This window comes from Protopterus annectens, chromosome 9.part0, assembly GCF_019279795.1.
Source record: "Protopterus annectens isolate FY-2018-M chromosome 9.part0, PAN1.0, whole genome shotgun sequence".
NCBI lineage: Eukaryota > Metazoa > Chordata > Ceratodontiformes > Protopteridae > Protopterus > Protopterus annectens.
This window is the reverse complement of record NC_056743.1, coordinates 632,383,137-632,406,217: the sequence shown is the minus strand read 5'-3', so window position 1 is coordinate 632,406,217 and position 23,081 is coordinate 632,383,137.

The window sequence follows — 23,081 nt, the reverse complement described above, 5'->3', positions numbered from 1 at the left end:
CAGATCATGTACCACTGGGTGTACTCATAGGGGTGTGCTGTCTAAATTATAGTTGGCTTGGATATTTGAATTTCAAAAAGGAATAATTATACTTTAGTGCTCATTTAGTGTGTTTCCGTGGCTCTGGCACAAATCATTTTTGTGCATTAATAGTTTATGCAGTATATTAATAGTGTTTGCAGATTCAATGCTTGTTCATATTTTGCAGTCATCCACAAAGTTGCTATGACAAAGGCTGTCTCTAAGTTTGTCTTGACTTCTTGGAAGTAAATACTGAACAGGAAAAGGCATAGTACAGATCCTTGTGGTATTGCCCTAGTCACTGGCTTCTTCTTAGGGATAAATTTACACACTTCAACAGTATGTGTCCTATTGGTGATTGATTTGGCTATCCATCTGGTGCTGGATGTGTTGATGGCCAGTCAAGACAGTTTTTCTGTAATACCTGAATGTGTATTTGTGTCAAATGCCTTGGCCATGTCTAGTTAGGTGGGATGCACAGTCTTTACTTCGTCCATGCCCTTAGTGACTTTCTTGAAGAAAACAAATAGAATTCACAGACATGATGTATCCTTAATAAATCAAAAATGAGTTCTGTGCTCAGTTGGGAGATTACCTGTGTTTTTTTTTATAAGATTCATGATGATTCTTTGATTACCTTACATATGAGGTGAGTCAGGCTTGTGGGTCTGTAATTCCCTAGGTCAGGTGATGGTCCCTCCTTGCTCAGATGGATGATTGTTGCTTTACACCCTTCTGCCAGAACATAACCAGTATGGAGGCTGTGGTTAAGTTGTGATCCACGTGTGTCTGCTAGGTCAGGATGCAAGTTATTAAAAGGCACCTTGGAATGTTGTTAGGACCCAATGATGCTGTGTTTTTAGGCTTAGAGAGTGCACAGGTGAGCTGCTGTCTTGAGAAAATAAGCTAAGTAATGCTTGCATGTATACTTTGAGTGATGTCCCGTATGGAGATGGGGCTGAAGTTTGATCCAATTTTGTCAGCTAGCAGATTGTCTATTTCCTGCATTTGAATATGTGTGGTGCCATCTACAAACAGCTCTGTGCTTAGTTGTGTATTCCTCATATAATTTTGTATCTATTTAAAAAAGTGATTTGTGGCAACACTTCCCAATACAACCTTGGGTATGCATCAAATGCCACACAGTGGATGTCTTCACACAGTCATACAACTCTACCTATGTCACTTAATTACATCAATTGCTCATCCTATGCATATATGTTTTTCAATATAATTCTGTGTATGAGTGCTCTGAAACCATATATGGACACACTACAAATGAGGTGGATGTGGTTCATGCAGAAAAGTTAATGACACAAACAGTGTCAGTCAAACAGTGCAGCTGGGGACCACCTCAATAATCTTTGTGATCAGCAGCATAATTGTGTATGCAATGAAGTCCTAAAAGTTGCAATTGATTCTGGACTACTTATATGTTTGTGTATATAACAACAGCATTAAAACATGTGCATGAAAAAGATGTTTCTGTCCCTGTAATCAGTATGATGTTATATTGATGTATTTCACAGATAATTTAATAATGGTATGTATACATATGTACACCTGTGCTATATTGCAAGTGCCACTGTGATGGCTGATTGAAAACTGGGTAGAATGTTGGTATACTCCACTACAAAAACACATGCCTTACTAAGCAAACAGCATACATAGCATCAGCCCAAGGCAACAGTTCTCTGGAAACAGCTGCGGCCATCAATACATTACCTCAAATCACAGCTTTGAATACTCTGTTGTTGGGCTACCATACATCCACACCTCAACATAACACATGTGGATAACAGCAAAATTGGCATGTGCAATCTTCATAGGGTTATAGGACATTACTAGGCTAACATCTAACATCACATAAAATTCTAGCCATTATAATTCACTTAAGCAACAATTGTTGCATCTATATGATGGAGGATAGTAAATGTGTCTGATTGTATTACATACTGACTCTGTCCATTTGTGACTTATGCACTACCCCATGACAGAATTAGCAATCACACATCCAATGGTTTGGTGCTGGCTAGCAGAAGGACTTGCAAAGACTCTGCTTCATGATGTGTGTATCCATCTTTGAGATGATGACATCCTCAAGTCTTCTGCAGAAGCAATATGATGTGGACAGAGTAAAAAGGGAGATGTTAGATTCTTAGGGCTATGTTAAAGGTCAACCAGAGTAGGGATCAAATGAAAAGTGATTCAAAAGTTCATACAATGACTGTAATACACCACCAGCCATACACACAGCAGTTGATTGAGGTCAGATTTGAAGATTAAACCTGTGCAGATATAGAAGCTGGATTCAGTACAATGTAAGACTAGCACCACCACATATGTGTGACTTTAGCAGTGTCATGGTGTCCTTTATAGAAGCTGATAGCATCATTGTATGCTGACAAGAAGTTGTTTGGAGGAATGTCTGACATAGATGTGAAGTCACATTTTGGTGCACACTCAAGATGACTGCATTCAAATTAGAGCCCAACCTAGCTATCTACAAAACATTGTGCTTAATGCAAGCACCACAACAAAAGCCTGACTGTCAGTTTCAGAAACAGTTTATAGTAGATGACATCAATGTCTGGTGAGAAGAAGATGGTAGTAGGAGTGTCTCACATGTTGTTCTAAACATGGTCTCTGGAATGTGAAGTAACGGAGCACAGACATACACCAGCTGACCACACTGAGACTAGCCCCTACCTAGCTATCTACAAAACACAGCTCTTAACATAAGTGCAACAGCAGAAGTCTGTGTACCATACTGTCAGACCACACTTTATAGCAGATAACATCATCAATGTCTGCTGAGAAGATAGTAGGAGTGTCTCGCATGCTGCTCTAAAAATGGTCTCCAGAATATGAACTAACTGAACACACACACAAATACACACACACACACACACACACACACACACACACACACACACACACACACACACATACACACACACACACACACACACACACACACACACACACACACACACACACACACACACACACACACACCAGTTGACTTCAGAAAGAGTAAAGCTTCTACTTAGCTATGTACAAAACACAGTACTATAAATCATTAGGTATTGGTAGCTATCCTCAGAATTCAGCACTTCACTCAAGTGCCACAGCACAAGGCTGCCTGTCATACTGTCAGACACTTTATAGAAGATGACATCATCAGTGTCTGGTGACAAGATGGCAGTAGGAGAGTCTCACAAGCGGTTCTAAAATGGTCTTCAGAATGTGAGCTAACAGAACACAAACACACACACACAGAAATTGCTGCTGTGTTAATTGAATCCCTACCTAAATATTTGGTTCCCATTTGTAGAACACATTAGTTAATATTTGCGTCATCACCAATGTCTGATTTTTCCTTGTCATGCTGTTGTTTATAGATAAGGAAATAATCATTATATGATTCAGGTAACATATCTTGTTATGAGAGTGGTGTGCAAATTGTGGGCTTTGGATTTTCTGCTTTGGTTCCAATTTTCAGATATACTTTAAAAGGTAGCTTCTTAAACCATATGCAATAAGTTGTCAGCAATGCATGTTGCAGAACATAAATTAAGAGACTTGAATGACTTTAAAACATGTAATATTTTTAAATGGGTGAGAGAATGTTTTACTAGTAATATTGCAGGGGATAACACTTCTAATAAAACAAACATCTCTGTATGATTTGGATTCCTTCACTGTATCTGAATTAAATAATCAGGAACTCCAGAATATGAATACAGAGCAAACTCAAAATAATAATACTGAATTAATGAATAATAGCACTCCCCCCATAATTAACACATCTAATATGAATGGTCCAACCACCTATGCTTCAGTAACTAATAGTACCTCCCAGCATCTGAAGGATTTTTGCCAAGGATCCATTTGTCCGAACATACTGAAAGTGATACAAGCACAAATCCAGGATTCTTCCAGGGGTGGGGCACCAAGAAGAGGAGGAGGCAGAACAGAAAAATGAAGAGACAATGGTTCGTGAATGTGCAGTCAGTCCAAATAGTATGGATTAACCAAGGTGTTGCGAACTTTTCAGATTTAGAACTACCAGAAGAAGATCTAATGCTCCTGCAGAGGGGACTGCAATTCATTCCATCCACTAGGGATGCATTTGTGGAAGTGATAACAGATCTGAAACTATTTGTAAGGAACCATATTCTTAAGTTCATTCTCAAGGACTCAATATCATATAACCATAAGGTTTGTAAAAAATATGGTATTTTTATACCTGTTAATTGTCCTGTACTTATTGCTTTTAGTAATATCTGTGAATGTGAACTATGATAATTATATGCTAGAAAAGAAAAAAATAGATGGCATAACTTAATCAAAGGAGAACATGAAGCACTGAATAAATTGCAAAATAAAAATATTGTGATAAAACAAGCAGACAAGGGTGGGGCTATAGTTATATTTAATAGGGACGAGTATAACACCTTCATATTTGAATTTTAAGTTGATGATGCTACATTTCTTGAGATTAGCAATAGTGATGTTTAGTGAAGTTTATCAGCAAGGTTAATATATGTATTTATAAGCTACAGTTCAATGGTGATATATCTATTGATTGATTTAATTATTTTAATGTACCCTGTCCAATAATACCAGTATTATATGGGTTACCGAAACTAAATAACAACTTTGAGCACCCACACATGAGACCTACAGTCTCTGGGGGTGGATGGGTCATGGAACCCATATCACTTTATTTACAGTCCATTCTTGGAAAATGTTTATACAAAATAAATAGCTACATAAAATATACGGGGGATTTTCTTTCAGAGTTTTGTCAATGGCATACTCTGAATAAGGAACCTGGATTTATTTTTGTTATGTTAGATATAAAATCATTATTCATTGTAATACCTAATGAGTATGGCATTGATACTTTACATATGCTTCTATGTAAGTATGGTGATATAAATTCTAGAGAGGCTGATACCATTTGCATGTTAATGGATCTTGTACTTAGTAATAACCTTTTTATACTTGAAGAACAAAGGCAGGTGTAGCTATAGGTACCTCCATTGCTAACACATATGCCAATATTGCAGTAATTGGTTGGGAAGAATATGTATACAAATGTCCACTTCATTTTGAAAATAAGATCATGTTTTACAAACAATTTGTTGATGATATCTTCCTAATTTGGGAAGGTAACCATTTGGAATTGGCTTCTTTTGTGGATTATATTAATAACATGACTATTTTTTTTAATTTATGATGGACTGCTCTAGCTCTGAAATACATTTTTGGGATGATAAGACAGAGAGAGATGGTAATACTACTTACACTTCTATATATAAAAGGCAGATACAGGCTAATTGATCTACAGATAAAAATAGCATCCACCCTGTACATGTATTTAGAGGTATAGACAAAAGCCAATTTTTGAGAGCTAGTAGCTGAACACTAATGAGAAAACCTGTTTGAATCAGATAGATGATATATTGAATGAATTTAAATAAAGAGGATATAATGATAGATCACTTGAAAGAATTAGATATTGTAAATGATAGACAAGGAAATGCTAAACAATATTTTGCAAGAAAAGATAATAATCCACAAAAGTACAGACGCAGTGTTAAAGAACATAACCATGTAAGATATGTTATAAAATATAATACAAGAATTAAGGAAGTAGCACAGATTATGTCTAGGAATTAGGATATCTTGAATTGTTTACCAGAACAGAAGCAGTTGATAGGGCAGAAACCTAGTTTTATATATAAGAACTGTTCTAACCTCAAAAAGTGACTATGCTATAAAGACATGGAGCAGAAGAGGGATACAGATTCAGGGATTAGGAACTTTTCCATGTCTTAATTGTACATGTTGCAAGAGTATCTTGAAAAATAATGAATTCATACATCCTGTAACTAAAGTAAAATATACATTTAAATGTTTGGCTATATGCAATGCATGTGATGTGATATATCTGGCCACATATGAAAAATGTCCAGCCTTCTATATAGGGAAGTGTGCGCTTAGGTTGAAGGACTGCATTATAGAATATAGATCTGATATTCTTATGAAGGTTAATATTAATGCTTTAGTGAAACGTAGGAGAACAAAGTATTGACCATGATTTTCACTTTACAGTAGTTAATACCATTCAGAAGAATAGAAGAGGTGGAGATTTGAATAATAAGTTAGACATTTCTGAATATAAGGGATTGTGATGTTGCAGGCTGATGTGGAACCAGGAATTAATGTATCAGTCATCCTTAAACTGATCCTGAAACAAAAACAAATGAATTTGAAGAAATAATAGTTTAATAAGTTTTATATATTAATACATACATATTTTTATATATCAAAGTCTTTTATATGCATACACATTTTATATATTTTGTATATATTTATGCTCTTGGTTTATACATATAGAACTGAATGTAATAATTGTGTTGTCACTTTAACTGGGGCATTTGATTAATTAATACTTTTGTTGATTGGTGCTGTGTCACATGATTTTAATTTGAATGCTATATATTATTAGGTTATACTATTGTGGGATATTAACACACTAAAGAAGGGTATTAGCCTGATAGCTTTGTGGTCTATACTCTGTGTATATTTAAATAAATAAGATTTTTTTTACTCAGCATTTCCAGTTAACTGAACTTGTTTTACTTGGTGGTGCTTCTCTTGTTCCAGTGAGGATTAACAGTAGTGTTGGTCCTATTTTCTGCACATGCATGCACCTGTTTCTCAATAGGATGTGTACATTACAAACGTTCAGTCTCTCTCTCTCTCACACACACACACACACACACACACACACACACACACACACACACACACACACACACACACACACACACACATTTTGTGATCAGCAGGGATGCAAGTATTGATGTACATGTATTCATATTGTGATGAATTGATGTCCACAGTAAGGCATGTATAAGACAATGTCAATGTCTATTGTCAGTTTAAAGCTTTAAATAATGTACCAATGCAGTTATGCTATTTATTTTTGCAGTGCAATTGACATTTGACTTATTACGGATATGTCCATTTTCAAGTGCATGGGTGCAGGGCACACATGAGTCTGAATAAATATGTGTTCAGTCGGTCATGAGTCCTTTCCCTTTGGTTGTGTTTGGGATGGGATGAAGAGTAACTGGGCAGAATACATAAGTGATACATGGCAAACACCTCTTTACAAAGCCCACCACCAAGCAACTGGTTTGTGCAAATGATGGCAAAGTGTTTATGCATGTGCGATTCACATTTAATGAGTATAACTTGAACTTCATAAGCAGGTATGCATATATATTATGGGAACAATATCTGACAGACACTATGGTGTTCACACAGTAGTTTATATTGGAAATGGTGTGTCATAACTTTTATGACATATAGAGCTGTTACTATAGCCTTCACCATTTGCACAAAGTTAAACAATGAGCAAATGTGGGTCTCTGCTTAAATGGGAAAACAGTAATCCTTCTATCGGTTCACCTTCCTCTGTGCAAACACACTAAGTGGCAAGGAGTGGCTGTCAGCACTCTGGACAACACTGAGTGTAAAAAATACACCTGCTGCCTAGCTTTCCCTGAGATAGCAGGTGTAAAAGTAGTGAGCGCCTATTCAGAGCATAAATGACACAGGGTTTGAATACAGCTCAATCTAATGTTTTTTTTTCACATGGTGTCAGGATGGTATTATATAACTAAATGTGATAATTCCTCAAACATATGACGTAATGACTACAGTGAAGTACTGTATAAAAATAAACATTGGTCAAGTGATTTATGTCAAAAGTGCACATATGGATTTGCAGTTTTATACATTCTGCAGTCTAAATAACTGTTTGAGTAAATGTTTCAAAGTACTGCCTTTACTTTGATTTAAATCTGTGTTCCTTTGGTGCAGTGAATTTAAGCAGCATTGAGTGGAAGAAACTGCACTAGTGCAGCCGATGCTACAGGACATGAAGAATCATTCACTGTCACTTGACACTGATGTGCGATGCCAAACTCTGCGCAGACGTGTAGGACAAAAAGTGTCAGGCTTTATTAGGGAGCATTTCTGACGTGTGTAGTGTGTGATTCTATATTTTGATCAGATTATGTGTGAAAATGGAGTAGCAAGGAAAGTAGTGAAATAGGGGCAAGCAGGGGGAATAACAAATTGGAAGAAATATAGGAATGTACAGGAGGGAATTGGGAAAGAACCATAGCTACCCACTTCTAAAATAGTGTAATATGAACATGTATGGAACATTGGATGAGTTTGGACTGTCACCACAACACAGATGGGTAAGAACACAAACATGTTGCATAGCCAATTAGACTGAATCAAGTGTGTCTAGAAGATACATGTGAAAAGTGGAGAGCTATGTATGGGACAGCATTTTTTTGTGGGATAGGTGTCCAATATTTTGATTTTATTTCAAGAAGAGAGGAATGTTATGGAAGGGTCGGGTAAGCAGGGTAGGTGAGGAAGCAAATGCAGATAAACAGACGAAATAAGACATACACAAGGATGTGAGGGACACAAAAGGTTGGGGGGCCCAATGATTGGAGATAGGGAAGGGACATCAGAGGCACATGCCCATCAAGCATGGGGACAATGAGAATCTAGCCCTCATCCTCAAAACTATCAACACTGTCTCCTTCTTTGGCTTCTTGTTGGATTGCTTGAAATTTGGGTTTTCTCTGCATTCCCACCAGCAACTTATCCAGATGGCTGAGACATGCATCAGTGCTACTTTCTAAGGCCTCACACACCATGCCTGGCAGCTCCTGATGGGTGAAGAAATCCCCACCTCCACCAATATTCCCAGAAGATATCACTACACCAGCTGTCAGGGTACTGCTATCTGATGTTGAGGGCCCAGGTAGTGTAGTGTCTGCAGAGAAAGTACTACCAATTTGTGTCCCTGATGTGCTAGGCACTGGTGCAGCAGCTGTTGGAGGGGGTGGAAGGCTGAGGCACAGTGGTTGGCCTACTTCCCTGTTCTGGAAATCATTTTGTTGGTTGTCAGAAAATTATGACATCAGAATGGTGTGATTGCAGATATAAAAATAAGAGAGATAAGGGGTGAGGTAAGAGAGAAAAATAGATAGATAAGGGGTGGGGTAAGAGAGAAAAATAGATAACTAGAACCATTATATTTCACATACAATAATTTGGTATAATAAAAATATATATTTTACTTTTATGCTAGCTATACTTTTTAGAAATCCAAAATAGGACTAAAAATTGTTCTAAATAATCTTTGCAATATGCATATATTGCACATCTGTTTTTAAAAGTAATACAGATTAATTTAACAACATGGCATTTATCCTAGTTTTGTTGAAATTCATATTAAATATTTTACTATTAGTATGTATTTCTTACTTATAAGGTTTGAACCCACAATATCTGAATACCATATTACACTTATAATGACCTTGAGCTACAAAATAAAGCATGCATGTTTGCTTTTACAGTTAGGCTATGCATGCTTAGTTTGCTAGTAATGTATGGAAGAGTAATACCTTTAATAAAATAATGTTAATTGGTACTGCAAACATAACCCATGATTCTCTGAGTCTTTCAGCAAGGGCCTCCCTGTTCGCTGAAATTTCCTGAGCAGCTGAAAAATAAATAAGGAGAGAAAAAGAGAAAAACATTATGCATACCAGTCTTGGCCAACTACAGCTTTCTATATCAGTTAAAGTATTTGTATCTGTATATTTACGTAACTGTGGGATGTTAACAGTCCTAAACTCACCCTGCAGCTGATAGAGGTATTCCTGTTTGTGCCATTTCAATTCATTGTAATGATGCCTGCATTGCTATCCAGTGCATGGAATGTCAGTTACACAGCCTTGGCCAGACTGTTCCAAGCCTGCAGTTTATATCGAGACCTGGTATAGTCCTCCTGCAGCAGATTATGGTTATATCACTTTACAAAGAGTACAAGGAATATTCTTGACTCTTCTACACCCCATCTTTAAGCCACAACTTGAGCACCATCCTTGCCTGCTCCTGCTGTGTCTACACAGGTCATCCAACAACAGTTAAAGTGTTTTTCTGCCAATTCATGATATCACATTGTAGGTTCCAGTGTGAAAACCCTCATAGCTCTGCCAACTGCATTTGCCTAATGGTGTACACACAGCAACACTGGCAAACAGAGAGGAAAGCAGTTTATGAAATAGGAAAGGTAAGGTAACAGCTAGCATTACTTTATGGTTTGTCTACTGCTATACCTGTTAATTAACTTGACTTTTAAGACATGAGTTGGAGGTATACATTTTATGACTTGATACATATTTTGTGGGACCTTAAACACTAATAAAAGTAACTTGTACGAATTGGGAGTCAAATCTAGGAAGATTAGGGAACACATATTCTTTCACGTAGATGTTTTTCCTCATTGCTACAGAATAAGAGTGTGCAGGCATGCTCATTAATTATACAGACACATTAAAGAGTGCGTGGTGCTACTCTTCAGTTAACCATGTATGTGGGTGACCTAACAAGGCCCTAGTTTATACATTCTCAAGTGTGATGCAGGAGTAATGTCTGACAATATACTGGAAATGCATATACCTGTATTAGTTTCAGGTTAGGTTTTTGAGTTTTGGTTTAGGCCACACAATACATTCAGTTTTTCAGCTATACTTGTGTTATGTGAATTGTAAAGATGACTATCAGGAAAGTATGAAGTCCATTGCAGGGGAGAAAAAATGTAATTACAAACACATAATTGTCAGGCTACCCCATTCGCACATATAATTCATATATCAGCTACTATATATATATATATATATATATATATATATATATATATATATATATATATATATATATATATGTATATATATATATTGTTATGTATAATTATCTTTATATTGTTAATTTTTAAGTGGAAAACCCTTAACAACAAGTGAAGTGTGCTGGATTAGAACTCTGGCTCACTTCTGTTAAGGCCATAAACGTACACCTTTTGCCACAGGGAAAGGTAAGCGAGAGGTGTATTTTTTACACTCATTACTGTGCAGAGTGCTGACCACCACACAATGCTGCTTACTGTGTTTGCCCACAGGAAGGTGGAACAAGTAATAATGTTTCATCGTATCAAGTTACAATGTATCTTTTTTGTCTGCAGGTGTTGTGTGTCTGAAAGTGTTGTGTATGAGTGCTGAATGTTGCCCAATGCTGCTTAGAATGTTTGAGCTAAGGAAGGCAAAGAAGTAAAAATGCATTTGTTTTAAAGTAACAATGTATCTTTTTTGTCTGTAGCCATAAGGGATGTTTGTACACAAGTGAGCAATGCACAAATGAAACAAGCAAAGTCAAAAAACATTTTCTTAGCAAAAAAGCTTCTTAATATCATTTATGCTTAAAAAATAATGTGGGGCTTGAACCATGGTCTATCATATGTCTTGTGTACCTCAATATGTTTACAAGGTGTTTTACACACACAATAGATTCACAGCTAAAAATTATGCTGTCCATATAATCCAAGCTGATATTAAATTTTAAATAGAAATGTGTTTCTCTGTGTATGCACTAAACCACACGTCTTACAAATATAAATATTGAAAAAACACATTTTAACACATATTACATAATTTTACACAGCTGTGGATTTGAATTATCACACTAATGAATCTACAAAACACAATGGGAGTATGCTATCTCTCCTTGCCAGAGGCACAGCTTTGCAGCAGGAAAGCAAATCATGTACATAAAAGCAATTTCCATTTCCTCTACAGTATTAATAGGACATACACTTGTACATTCTCAATAGGTTGCACATGCGTGGCTTACATATTTAGTGCAATGAGTGATCACACAACCATTTATGAATATCTTTGCACAAATGCAGGTCTGCCTTCTCTATGTATTGTGTTCATTCTTTCCTTTTCTCTGCTGTGGTCTCAGACATGGATTTTGTAGTGCATTTTGTATCATTGTCCATGAAGAACATGAGAGTGAAAAACATTTAGCAGCATAGGCAGGAGGGTTTCTCTACTACTGAACATAAATGATAAACATGTGCTGTTTAGCTCAATTTAAAAGCTTTCTAAAGTAACTTCCACCCCTTGTATGTGTATCCTGAGTGACACACCCACTGCAGGAAAGGTAGTCTAAATTGCTGTTGTGTCTTTCTTCTCTCTCCCACTAATCATTCACAGTATTAGTCTATTAGCAACCAATAGTGTTGTAGAGCCTACACTATGTTTACACAAACTGAAAAGTTTGGTATTCAGCAAATCTAAAGAGTTCACACCTCATCTGCATCTTCACCATGCTCAGAGGCCTAAATCCACACTATAAAAAGGTAACCATGTAGTTAGGGAACTTGAAGGTGAAGAGACTTGTGTATAACAATTTATATATCCAGTAGAAAATGAAACTTTTATTTGTATGCACTTCCTGTAGTTCACTGTTCACATAGGCATTTTTGGCAGACATTTACATTTCTCAGATAAGTTATTAATTTTCATCAAAAATGTTATTGTTAAAATTGTCATTTTATAATGTTCTATGTTATTGCAGAGAAGTGTAATGTACATGTCATTGACGCAGCTGTTATACTTCTAAGATGGCCTGGGGGCAATCATAAATTGACTTTTCTGTTGTAAATGTGGACACATTCTGATAATTGTGCTGAGAGCATAGATACCAATTTATTTCTGTGGTATTCCTTGGTTTGTACAAACCTTCATTTATTTGTTGTTTTGTGGGTGGAGGCACCACCTACCAGAACAAAACTGTGTTTCAAGTGCTTTTCTCTTGAAAATGTGTAGGCATCCTGATATTTCAGTGGGAAACATAATACATTACTTAAGTGGTATTCCTTGGTTTGGACAAACATTCTTTTGTGTGTGAACATGAGGTGGAACAACCACATAACCTTCAGTTTTAATAACTGAAATGTGTGTTTCCAGTTCTTTATATGTGTTATAGCCTTCTCTGTATTATCTCACAATCCTAGAGCAGTGCAACCACAAACAGAGACGGGGTTCCACACAAGCAGAAAAATAAAATACCAATCACAATAGCGAGCTCCCCTGATGGCAATAAAACGATAGATATAATCCAATGAATGAAACGCTGTTTGTTCTTATACAAGTTCAAAAACCATTTATTAATATCGTAGAGTGAGCGCTTTCGCCATGAGGCTTTATCAAACTCTTAAAACAGTAAAAACCAGTTTAAAATCCATTATAAAACGTACAATGTACTTTCATTGGTCAAAAAAATACGTCACAATTTAAAACCTTAAAGCAGTATTTCATATAGGATACACTGACTTCTAAATACTATGACATAGATACAAATCACTGAATATGTCAACAATGCATAGATTGAAATGCAAGATATACATAAAAAATAATCCTTTGCACATTTCGATTTCTAAATACATATGGTAGCCTGAATGGTGGAAGATGAATAACTCAAAAATTAATGTATGTAAAGCCCATATATTCACAGGGAGCCAAAGAGACAATAGTAAAAGTAAATCTCAGTATAGAAAACCGTCATAGCTAACTGCATGACAGCGATTGAAGCTCACCTAGACGATAACATGCACAATGAAAGCTGCATTTAAACAGTGATGTCCAGACAACTGACTAACATAACTGTTGTCATGGCATAACTGGTAAACAACATGTACTGAAAAGTGCGTATAAACTGTTTTAAAATGGTTCGCATGTTAGATAACCTAACTTTGGTACAAGAGTCTAGCTGCTGAAAAACAATCTACAGGTAAACAAAAGCGAAATGTGCAAAGGATTATTTTTTATTTTAAATTTATTTTGCTATGCCCTTTTTTGAGGTTAGTATACTGTGCCTCTGTCTAACAGTGACACAGAAGTGATACCCTGGGTAAATCTACAATCTCCCTTCCACTCATCAAGATTCCTCTTGAAGATAGTCAATGAGGGACTCTGCCTAACCTGGACTGGGATTTTATTCCAGAGTGAAGGGAGCCTCTGGGTTATGAATCTGTCCCTCCAGCATGTCCTATTTATTTCAGTGCTGAGGTTCAAGTCTCTCAAGCGCGTAGCTGGATGGGATTTGGATTTTCTGAGGTGCAGCATGTTGATTAATTCCGGGTTGGACATGGCTTTATACGTCAGGCACAGATCGCCTCTGAACAGGCGGTATGCCACTGAGTAGAGCTGGAGTTTCTTTAACCGGGCAGCATATGGCATCTGTTTGAGCCCTTTGATCCTCTTGGTGAGGTACTTTTGGGGTCTTTCCAGTTGCTGCAGGTGTCTGGTAAGGTACATCCCAAAAGGGGCATTGTACTCAATTATGGGCCTGATGAGGGATGAGTAAAGAGGCACGATGACGTCCCCTGATCTAGATGTGAATCCCTTCATGATTAGGTGGGCTATATTAAATGTTTTTCTAACCACTTTGGCCACGTGGTTGTCACATGAGAGATTGCTATCAACTTGGGTCCCCAGGTCCCTAATTACTTCTTCTGTACTTAATGGATTACCACCTATGTGGTAATTTGTGGGCACTTTGTTTTTGCCAAAGGGGATGACTATACACTTTTTGGCATTTAGCTTGAGGCCATGGCTCTGGCACCAGTTGTCTGTTTCTATGAGGCCCTTTTGGAGGATGCTTGTGTCGGCTGGAGATTCGATTATGGTGCCCAGTTTGCAGTCATCTGCGAACTTGGTCAGCCACAGTCCTTCTGTGTTGGCCTGTACCTCCGAGAAATATATACCGAACAAGAGAGGTCCCAGGACTGAGCCTTGTGGGACACCACTTGTAACTGGTTTGGAGTCTGGGAGTCTGACATGGCTCCAGCAATTCTAACCATGTGGGTTCTTTCCTTGAGCCAATTTACAATCCATCTAGTGACATAGGGGTTTATATTTAAGCTGGTGAGCTTATCTATAATGCCCGAGTGGGGTATTGTATCGAAGGCTTTTGCGAGGTCCAGGTAGGCTGTGTGGACCACCTTCCCCTCGTCAATGGCCTTGGTGACTGTTTCAAAGAAATCAACCAGGTTTAAGAGGCAGGATCTGCCCTTAACAAAGCCGAACTGGGTAGGATCCAGTGTTTGTAGGTCCCCAATATCTTTATTTATGAGGTCCATGATGATCCTTTCCATAGCTTTGCAAACCAAGCTAGTCAGGCTTATGGGGTGATAGTTTCCAGGATCCGTTGAGACACCGCCTTTATGGAGAGGGACCACTGTTGCTGTACACCACTCTTTGGGCACATATCCTGTAGTAAGGCTGAGATTGAACAGTAGTTTTATGTTTGGGTTTAGCTCTTATTGGAGTTCATGTAGGACGCAGCCCGGGACACTGTCTGATCCCATTGATGCTGTGTTTTTTGCTTTGGAGAGGGTGGCTCTTACCTGAGCATCTGAGATGTCAGGGGGGCAGCACTCTGCTGGGATAGATATTTGCCCTTTTGGTGGGGGGGGAGAAGTTTGCGCTGAACCTGTCAGCTAGGATGTTGGCAATGTCTGTGGGTTCGATGTATTTTTTGTCATTTTGGACTAATTCTGAGCATATCTGGGAATTACCACCCAGGTTCCTAACATAACTAAAGAAAGCCTTGTGATTATCCTTAGTGTCCTGTGCAATTTTTCTCTCGAAGCTGGCCTTAGACAATTTTATGTGTGCCCGTAGTTTTTTGCTAATACTGATCAGTGATGCCTTCCCTTTTTGGGATTTTGCTCTATCATTTAGTAGCTTCCTCCTTCTATTGTATAGTTTGTTTATGGCTGGGGTCCACCAGACAGGACGTCTGCCTTTTGAGGATTGGGTCTTGGTTTTATTTGGGATCGCATGATCCATGCATTCCTGAAGGTGTTCATAGAATGCGTTTATAAAGGATTCTGCGGTCTGGGCCATATTTTCCACAGGCCCGGGGGCTTTGAAGGATTCCACCTCAGTTTTGAGGAGTGTGAAATTTGCTTTAGAGAAGTTTTTCACTGTGGCTTTCTGGGCAGGGGGTGGGATCGGGATATGAATATCCAGTGAGATTAGTTTATGGTCTGATCTTACCAGTAAGGGATACACTTCTGGTCTGGAGCATAGAGTTCCCATGTTGGTGATGATCAGGTCCAGTATGTTTTCCCCTCTTGTGGGAGTGGTAACAAGTTGTTCCATAGCATTTGAGTTTATAAATTCTAGGAACCTTTGGGCTAGGGTGTTGGAGCAAGAGTAATGCTCCCAGTCTATGTTTGGGTAGTTGAAGTCGCCCAATATAATGGTGTTTGGAGAGACCTTCATATTTTCCAGTGTTCTCAGGAAGGCCGAGTGGGGTTCCTGGGTTTGGGAGGGTGGTCTGTAGCAGGCTATAAACTGGAAGGCAGTTTTACCCACTGTTAGTTGTACATGGATAGTCTCTGATGCTTCGTGCTTTGCCACCAACCTGGAGGTGTGGGTATCTTTGATGAATATCGATACTCCCCCTCCTTTCGTGGTTCAGTCCAAGTTTTGGGGCTGAAAAGCATGGTATGAGGTATAACCTGGTAGTGCTGGGGTGCTCTCGGGAGCCCTGAACCAGGTTTCTGTTACTGCACAGATATCGATGTTCTCCATGCTAAGGAGAGTTTCGAGTGCATGCATCTTGAGGTTTAGACTTCTGGCGTTGAGTAGCATTACTCTTAGTTTCTTATCCCTTGTGATACCTATGGAGGTGGGTTTGTCTTTTGAGCCTTGCCTAAAAAGGCACTATGGGGGTAGCAAGAGCCTTTGCCAATATCCGAAAGCCCAGGGGTGACAGGTGCAAGCCGTCCCTAGTGAAGCATCGTGGCTTGTCGAGCATATCATCCCAAGCTGACAGGCATTGGATCCCCTTTGAATGACACCAGTACTTAAGCCAATTGTTGAAATTGATCATCTTGTCTTCATACTGTGGCATCATTCTTGGTGAGGGTAAGATGCTACTCAAGGTCAAGGTCATACCAGCCTGGGCTACATGCTCAGAGAGCTCCTTTATGTTTCTTTTCATGTAGTCCAGGGAGGTACATCTCAGATCGTTCACACCAGCATGGACAATGACTGAGTCATATTTGTACTTGCCTTGGAGTGACCTGAGTGCTTGTGTTATGTGGCGGATCCTAGCGCCCGACAGGCTGCTCACCGTGACCCACTCCTTGTTCAGCCTGGTGAGCAGGACGTCAGTGTGCCTGATGATAGAGTCACCTATTACAAGTGTATCAGGTGTGTTGTTTAGTCTTAAGGGCTGTGACTGTTCAGCACACTGGCTTTGTGAGATATGTGTTGCACGTGTTTTGTTTTGGGGTAGCGGCTGCTTGGGTGTCTGTTTTGCAGGTCTCTGCTGCTTCGGCAGAACTTTATTTAGAGCCTCCGAGTATGTTTTTGTGTGTTTATGTGTTTGGTTTGCTGTCGTGGTAGGTCTATGTGAGACTGGAATTGTAGTGAGTGTGGTTTTCTTCTCCTCCTGACTGGTTACGCCAGTACTGAGTTGAGAGAGCTTAGCCTCCAGTTTGGCTATATGGTTGCATCTCTCACATGTGTTGGAATTTGTTGGGAGGAGGAGAGGGTTGTCTGTGTACATGAGGCAGTTGTAACATTGCCTCAAGATTCCCAGATTCACCAGCTGGACCGGAGAGGAGATTGACAACTCACCTTTGGACATGCTAGAATAATATTGGGAATTCCTTAATAATTGAAAACCAGGGCCAGTGGGGAGTGAGGGTGTAGTACTTTTAATTTTTAGTGCTGACTTATATAATTGCTTAAGTGAGCAAGTGCCAGGTAACTTAAGTGCAATGTGTTACAGGTAACTTAAATGCAAAAACGACAAACAGTAACTTTCTTTCAAGTGAAACAAGGAAATAAGTACAGTAAGCAATGCAGATATCACTAGTGATCCACAGAAGTGTTGAGAAGCCGCGTATTAGGTGGAATTAGTATTCCAGGGAAATAAGAAGCAAACAAACAACAAGCATATAAACAAAGCAAGATTCAGCAGGCCTGGATCTAGTCTATGCTACAGCAAACATGGTGTACCAATTTCAGTAAGATACAGTTCAGATATTCAGGCACTATAAACCTTTAACCAGAAATTCCCAGCTCAGAAGGGCAGAGTTCAGCCTCTTCTCCCACAAGAGTGCAGACCACAAACCTTCTTAATGTAAAATAACTGGCCTGAAGCCCAAGTGCTTAAACCAGAACTAATACACTTTAAGAATAACAGACACTGGGCTCTCAATCAGCAGTTCCCAACTTAGAAGGATGAAAGCTACCTGTCCCACCACCACAGTGCATGCCACAAACCTTCCTAATGTATGACAACTGGTCTGAAGCCCAAGTGCTTAATCCAAAAGACTTAGAATGATAGCTACACTTTAATCAATTTACTACCAAGCAGTAATAAATACAATTGAATACTTTAGAGAATGCCTGGATTAGTGCTCAAGTTACACAAACAAAGCTAGATCCAGCAGGCCCGAATCCAGTCTATGCCACAGTAAACAAGGCGCACCAACTTCAGTAAGAAGCAGTTCAGATATGCATGCACTATAAGCCTTTAACCAGAAATTCCCAGCTCAGAAGGGCAGAGTCCAGGTTCTCCTCCCACAAGAGTGCAGACCACGAACCCTCTTAATGTAAAATAACTGGCCTGAAAGCCCAAGTACTTAAACCAGAATTAATACACTTTTAGAATAACAGACACTGAGCCCTCAAATCAGCAGTTCCCAACCTAGAAGGATGTAAGCTACCTGTTCTGCCACTACAGTGCAGACCACAAATCGTCTCAGTGCAAAACAACTGGTCCGAAGCCCAAGTGTTTAAACCAAAAGGCTTAGAATGAGTTACACCAAGCAGTAATAAATACAATTGAGTACTTTTAAGATGATGCAAAAGTTAAAAAAGTAGGTAGAAACACAAGTACACTAAAAGCAGATGAAATTTTTTTTTTCTGAATAAGTGCTGAGATCAAAGAAACAGATTTGAGTGCTGAAACTAGAAAACTGGCTAGTTATAAGAAGAAAAAAAAACTAAGCTAGAAGGCTTCCCTCCAACACAGAAGGGCTTGGGGGCTCAGAAGCCTACAAATAGTCTATACCACTTAACAGGAAAGGCAGGAAACAAGCTTAATTTTTTTTCTGTTTCCCAGATGCTCTCTTTGTACACAGTAGGAGTGCCTGAAATCAGAATATGATCTCACTGCACTCAGTTGAGTGAGCAAATGAGATGGGCCCAGAAGGAGTATCCAAACACAAATTTACAAGAGGGGCGGGCAGTTGCAAGGCCACTAAGATTAACACCAAAACAAAAACAGGGAGGGTGGGTGAGACTAACTGAAGAGCAGAGTCAAAACTTCCAGTTCAGTTAATATTCTTTCCACACAGTTAAAATCAATTTAAATACTGTATTTTTCTGAAAAAAAAAAGAGCAGATAAAGGTACTTAAATTCGCTTATACGTCCAGTTGAATACAGCAAGTCCTTAGCTGGCCAAAGCTGAGGTTTTTAAGCAGAAAATTTTTCACACTGTACCACTTAAATTGGCAAGGACAGGAAATCAAAGAATGTGACTACCCCCACACCTGTAATTACTAGCAAATAACAAAGTTCAGCAAACACTGACTAACTTCCAGTTCAGTTAATATTCCTTCCACACAGTTAAAATCAATTTAAATACTGTATTTTTTAAAAAAAAAAAGAGCAGATAAAGGTACTTAAATTCTCTTATAGATCCAGTTGAATACAGCAAGTCCTTAGCCGGCCAAAGTTGAGGTTTTTAAGCAGAAAATATTTCACACTGTACCACTTAAATTGGCAAGGACAGGAAATCAAAGAATGTGACTACCCGCACACCTGTAATTACTAGCAAATAACAAAGTTCAGCAAACACTGACTAACTTCCAGTTCAGTTAATATTCCTTCCACACAGTTAAAATCAATTTAAATACTGTATTGTTTTGAAAAAAAAAGAGCAGATAAAAGTACTTAAATTCTCTTATACGTCCAGTTGAATACAGCAAGTCCTTAGCCAGCCAAAGCTGAGGTTTTTAAGCAGAAAATATTTCACACTGTACCACTTAAATTGGCAAGGACAGGAAATCAAAGAATGTGACTACCCCCACACTTGTAATTACTAGCAAATAACAAAGTTCAGCAAACACTGACTAACTTCCAGTTCAGTTAATATTCCTTCCACACAGTTAAAATCAATTTAAATACTGTATTTTTTGAAAAAAAAGAGCAGATAAAGGTACTTAAATTCTCTTATATGTCCAGTTGAATACAGCAAGTCCTTAGCCGACCAAAGTTGAGGTTTTTAAGCAGAAAATATTTCACACTGTACCACTTAAATTGGCAAGGACAGGAAATCAAAGAATGTGACTACCCCCACACCTGTAATTACTAGCAAATAACAAAGTTCAGCAAACACTGACTAACTTCCAGTTCAGTTAATATTCCTTCCACACAGTTAAAATCAGTTTAAATACTGTATTTTTATGAAAAAAAAGAGCAGATAAAGGTACTTAAATTCTCTTATATGTCGAGTTGAATACAGCAAGTCCTTAGCCGGCCAAAGCTGAGGTTTTTAAGCAGAAAATATTTCACACTGTACCACTTAAATTGGCAAGGACAGGAAATCAAAGAATGTGACTACCCCACACCTGTAATTACTAGCAAATAACAAAGTTCAGCAAACACTGACTAACTTCCAGTTCAGTTAATATTCCTTCCACACAGTTAAAATCAATTTAAATACTGTATTTTTTGGAAAAAAAAGAGCAGATAAAGGTACTTAAATTCTCTTATACGTCCAGTTGAATACAGCAAGTCCTTAGCCGGCCAAAGCTGAGGTTTTTAAGCAGAAAATATTTCACACTGTACCACTTAAATTGGCAAGGACAGGAAATCAAAGAATGTGACTACCCCACACCTGTAATTACTAGCAAATAACAAAGTTCAGCAAACACTGACTAACTTCCAGTTCAGTTAATATTCCTTCCACACAGTTAAAATCAATTTAAATACTGTATTTTTTTGAAAAAAAAGAGCAGATAAAGGTACTTAAATTCTCTTATACATCCAGTTGAATACAGCAAGTCCTTAGCCGGCCAAAGCTGAGGTTTTAAGCAGAAAATATTTCACACTGTACCACTTAAATTGGCAAGGACAGGAAATCAAAGAATGTGACTACCCCACACCTGTAATTACTAGCAAATAACAAAGTTCAGCAAACACTGACTAACTTCCAGTTCAGTTAATATTCCTTCCACACAGTTAAAATCAATTTAAATACTGTATTTTTTTGAAAAAAAAGAGCAGATAAAGGTACTTAAATTCTCTTATACATCCAGTTGAATACAGCAAGTCCTTAGCTGGCCAAAGCTGAGGTTTTTAAGCAGAAAATATTTCACACTGTACCACTTAAATAGGCAAGGACAGGAAATCAAAGAATGTGACTACCCCACACCTGTAATTACTAGCAAATAACAAAGTTCAGCAAACACTGACTAACTTCCAGTTCAGTTAATATTCCTTCCACACAGTTAAAATCAATTTAAATACTGTATTTTTTGAAAAAAGAGAAGATAAAGGTACTTAAATTCTCTTATACGTCCAGTTGAATACAGCAAGTCCTTAGCCGGCCAAAGCTGAGGTTTTTAAGCAGAAAATATTTCACACTGTACCACTTAAATTGGCAAGGACAGGAAATCAAAGAATGTGACTACCCCCACACCTGTAATTACTAGCAAATAACAAAGTTCAGCAAACACTGACTAACTTCCAGTTCAGTTAATATTCCTTCCACACAGTTAAAATCAATTTAAATATTGTATTTTTTTGAAAAAAAAAGAGCAAATAAAGGTACTTAAATTCTCTTATACGTCCAGTTGAATACAGCAAGTCCTTAGCCGGCCAAAGCTGAGGTTTTTAAGCAGAAAATATTTCACACTGTACCACTTAAATTGGCAAGGACAGGAAATCAAAGAATGTGACTACCCCACACCTGTAATTACTAGCAAATAACAAAGTTCAGCAAACACTGACTAACTTCCAGTTCAGTTAATATTCCTTCCACACAGTTAAAATCAATTTAAATACTGTATTTTTTTTGAAAAAAAGAGCAGATAAAAGTACTTAAATTCTCTTATACGTCCAGTTGAATACAGCAAGTCCTTAGCCGGCCAAAGCTGTGGTTTTTAAGCAGAAAATATTTCACACTGTACCACTTAAATTGACAAGGACAGGAAATCAAAGAATGTGACTACCCCCACACCTGTAATTACTAGCAAATAACAAAGTTCAGCAAACACTGACTAACTTCCAGTTCAGTTAATATTCCTTCCACACAGCTAAAATCAATTTAAATACTGTATTTTTTTGAAAAAAAAAGAGCAGATAAAGGTACTTAAATTCTCTTATACGTCCAGTCAAACCACTGATATGATTTCATCAGCCCAGGAGGACAGCAGCTACAATTGCCTATGAATAGCTGGCTACAAGAGGGCGGGCTGCTACCGAGCCCCCACTGACACCAAATGAAGAGTTCCTATCAACTTTCAGTGATCCAGACAGCTCACTGGAAACTGCATACCAACATGTACTTGATGTTGGTGCTGATGTGTCTGGGAGGGCAACTGTGTCCCAGGAGCAGCTTCCAGGTAAGCTTACATAGGGCAAGTTCTAGATTTGCTTGTATAGTAAAATATAATTTGACTAACACTTCCTGGGGGAGTTTTTTTAATGTGCCTATTGATAGCTAATAGACTTAAATAACACAGATGTTTATGGGTTATGAGTGGACATATTAGCCAAATTTCAGTTCAAACTATTCTTAGCAGACATATAGGAACTTTTATATTCACTGTTTTCCTGTGTTATTCCCATTGTGATGTTTAATTTGCATCCTTCTCTTGCTTCATTTCTTCCAGGACCATCCTCCTTACAAAGACTGGAGTCATCTGCACATGGTAACACATTTTTATTTTTCTTATTGATGACCATTCATCAGATTTATGCATTTATCTGTATGTGTGTGGTGTGTGTAATGAGTGTCTATATTGCTGTGCCATCTGTGATAGTTGGACCAGTGTTGGTTTGTT